This window comes from Otolemur garnettii, unplaced genomic scaffold (assembly GCF_000181295.1).
Source record: "Otolemur garnettii isolate 467f Iridium unplaced genomic scaffold, OtoGar3 scaffold00218, whole genome shotgun sequence".
NCBI lineage: Eukaryota > Metazoa > Chordata > Mammalia > Primates > Galagidae > Otolemur > Otolemur garnettii.
The window spans coordinates 599,360-603,014 of record NW_003852613.1 but is presented as its reverse complement, the minus strand read 5'-3'; the positions used below and the strand labels follow the sequence as shown (position 1 = coordinate 603,014).

The following is a 3,655-nucleotide window of genomic DNA, read 5'->3' as shown; positions in this document are numbered from 1 at the left end:
AAAAAAAAAAAAAGAGGGTATTGTCCTTTCTAATTATGAATAAAAGTGATACCATTTGTTTAAAAGTGATGAAGAGGCCGGGCGCCGTGGCTCACACCTGTAATCCCAGCACTCTGGGAGGCCGAAGCAGGCAGATTGCCTGAACTTACAGATTTGAGACCAGCCCGAGCCAGAGCAAGACTTCATCTCTACTAAAAATAGATAAACTGAGGCAAGAGGCTTGCTTGAGCCCAAGAGTTGGAGGTTGCTGTGAGCTATGACACCACGGCACTCTACCCAGGGGTGACAGCTTGAGACTTTGTCTCAAAAAAAAAGAACAACAGCAACAACAAAACACAAAAAAGGAGAGAGACCTCCTCTCTAAAAATAGCCAGGCATTGTGGTGGGTGCCTGTAGTCCCAGCTTCTCAGGAGGCTGAGGCAGTAAGATCACTTGAGTCCAAGAGTTTGAGGTTGCTGTGAGCTGTGATCCTACAGCCCTCTACTGAGGGCGACCAAGTGAGACTGTGTCTCAGTAAAAAAAGAAAAAAAATAGCTGAGAGCTAGGCATAGTACTGTGTTTCCCCAAAAATAAGACACTGTCTTACATTTATTTTTTCTCAAGAAGACACACTAGGGCTTATTTTCAGGGGATGTCTTATTTTTATTAAGTATAATATAACAATCTACATTTATTCAAATACAATTAAGTCATCTTCTTCTGGAACCTGACAGGGGGATCCAACCTTGTTGGTGGGGCTGGCGCTAGTGATACATGAACTCCTTTCCCCTAGCCGTTCGCATGTGCGCAATAGGATGCCTGCGACCGCAGTTACCACACATGCACCTGTGCAAGTGTGAACGAATCAGAGAAAGGAGCTGTGGCAGATGAAAGGTATTCCAGTCTTCCTTACCGCTTGGTGCCAAAACGCATGGTCCATCACTGGTCTTATTATCAGGATAGAGCTTATATTTAACAAGTGCATAGAAATCCTGCTAGGGCTTATTTTTGGGGTAGGTCTTATTTTCGGAGAAACACAGTAGCTCAAGCCTATAATCTCAGCCAGTCAGGAGGCTGAAGTCAGAGGATTGCTTGAGCCCAGGAGTTCAAGACCAGCCTGGGCAGCATAAAAAGTTTTTTTTTTTTTTGAGACAGAGCCTCAAGCTGTCCCCCTGGGTAGAGTGCCATGGCATCACAGCTCACAGCAACCTCCAACTCCTGGGCTTAAGCAAGTCTCCTACCTCTGCCTCCCAAGTAGCTGGGACTGCAGGCGCCTGCCACAAATCCTGGCTATTTTTTGGTTGCAGCCATTGTTGTTTGGCAGGCCCGGGCTGGATTCGAACCCACCACCTTAGGTGTATGTGGCTTGCTCCTTAGCCACTTGAGCCACAGGCACCGAGCCAAAAAGTTTTTTATAACATCAGGTAAGAGGGGTGCACACCTGTAGTCCCAGCTGTTTAGGAGGCTGAGGCAGGAGGATGGCTTGAGCCCAAAAGTTGGAGATTGCTGTGAGCTGTGAGGGCAAGAAAGTGAGACTCTGTCTCAAAAAAAAAAAGATGAAGAAAGCCAAAGACAGGTTCTGTAATTCTCTATTCAAGTCACTGGGAGCAGGGACTGGAAACCTGAGTAACCGGTTACTCAGTAACCAGTTTTTGAGGAAGAGTCTTGTCTCTCTCAGCCCCTTCACCTAATACTCTTAGTTTGTTTTCTTTTGTTTTGTTTTGTTTTTTTGGACAGAGTCTCACTTTGTCACCCTGGGTAGAGTGCTGTGGTGTCACAGCTCATAGCAACTTTAAACTCTTGGGCTTGAACAATTCTCTTGCCTCAGCCTCCCAAGTAGCTGGGACTACAGGCACCCGCCACAACGCCCAGCTATTTTTTGTTGTTGTTGTTGTTGTCATTGTTGTTTTAAGCAGGCCTAGGCCAGGTTTGAACCCTCCAGCCCTGGTGTATGTGGCCAGCCCCCTAACCGCTGAGCTATAGGCACCAAGCTTCTTAGTTTCTTTGTTAAAGGGAAGCCCAGGGAAAGGAGAGAAGAGAGAAAACAGAAGTTCCTTAATTTGTCTCATTTTCAAAAAGAGAAATGTGAATGAAGATAAGACTGAACATGAGTGAAGGCACAGTGAGGAGTGAGGTCAGCACATACCCTTCCCTTCCTACTGGTCAGTGCTAATTTGTGGAATGTGCGTGGGTTTGAATAAGCTCTTGACATACTCTCTGGTGATGGCCTCACAGACCAAGTGGGACTCTTGGGTGGGGAAGCAGAGCTGGGGGTGGTTCTGGGCTCATGTAGAGTGGTGACTGAGTTGACATTTGTCCCCATGACCTCCCCAGGGCATGTCAGCAAGTGGACCAAAGATGAAAAGGATGCTTTTTTTTTTTTTTTCCATAAAAAGTCCTATAGGTTAGAGCAGCAGATAAAATTGAACAAAATGTAATGTATTAAGGCTAAATGTGGCCAGGCCCAGTGACTCCTGCGTATAATCCTAGCACTTTGGGAGCCCAAGGCAGGGGCATCACTTGAGGCTCATGACCAGCCTGAGCAAAAGCAGGATCCTGTATCTATAAAAAATAGAAAAATTAGCTGAACATTGTTGGGTGCTTATAATTTCAGCTACTTGTGATGCTGAGGTAGGAGGATCACTTGAGCCTCAAGTGTTAGAGGTTGCTGTGAATTATGACACCACTGTACTCACGGTGATAGAGACCTTGTCTCCAAAACAAAACAAAAGGGCCAAAGTAATGTCTTGTCTTTGATTCTAAAGAAATTTGAGGGGACCAGGTGCAGTGGTAGATGCCTGTAATCCTCACTCTCTTGGAGACTGAGGCAGATGGATCAAGCTCATGGGTTCAAGACCAGCTTGAGCAAGAGCAAGACCTCCCTCTAAAAATAGCTGGGCGTTGTGGTGGGTGCCTGTAGTCACGCTACTTGGGAGGCTGAGGCAAGAGGATCACTGAGTTCAAGAGTCTGAGGTTGCTGTGAGCTGTGACACCACGGCACTCTACCAAGGGCGACAGAGTAAGACTATCTCAAAAAGGAAAAAAAAAAAAAAGGAAAAGAAAGAAAAGAAACTTGAGAGAACAATTCAGGATTGGCACAAGGTTACTTAGTAGCAGCTAGTGGGGACAAGAGTTTTAAGATTTGGGGGTAATCACCAATCAAGAACATCCAACATGATCCAGACTTCTTCAGAAATTTCTTAACATATATTGATGATTGGGACAGCGTCTGTGGTTCAGTGAGTAGGGCACCAGCTCCATATACCGAGGGTGGCGGGTTCAAACCCGGCCCCGGCCAAATTGCAACCAAAAAATAGCCGCTTAAGCCCAGGAGTTGGAGGTTGCTGTGAGCTGTGTGATGCCACGGCACTCTACCAAGGGCAACAAAGTGAGACTATGTCTCTACAAAAAAAATATATAGATAGATAGAAAGATGATAGAAATGGGCTTCATTTAAGAAGATGAGGTGGCTCGGCACCTGTGGCTCCAAGTGGCTAAGGCGCCAGCCACATACACCTAAGGTGGCAGGTGTGAAACCCCAGCCCGGCCCGCCAAACAATGATGGCTGCAACCAAAAAAATGGCCGGGCATTGTGGCGGGCGCCTATAGTCCCAGCTACTTGGGAGGCTGAGGCAGGAGACTCGCTTGAGCCCAGGAGTTGGAGGTTGCTGTGAGC

General features: G+C 46.7%; 1 protein-coding gene across 2 annotated transcripts in view; it reads left to right on the top strand.

Moving 5' to 3' along the window:
• YPEL1 (yippee like 1) overlaps positions 1-3,655 on the top strand; it is a 26,838-nt gene that overhangs the window by 11,510 nt on the left and 11,673 nt on the right. The window lies entirely within an intron of this gene.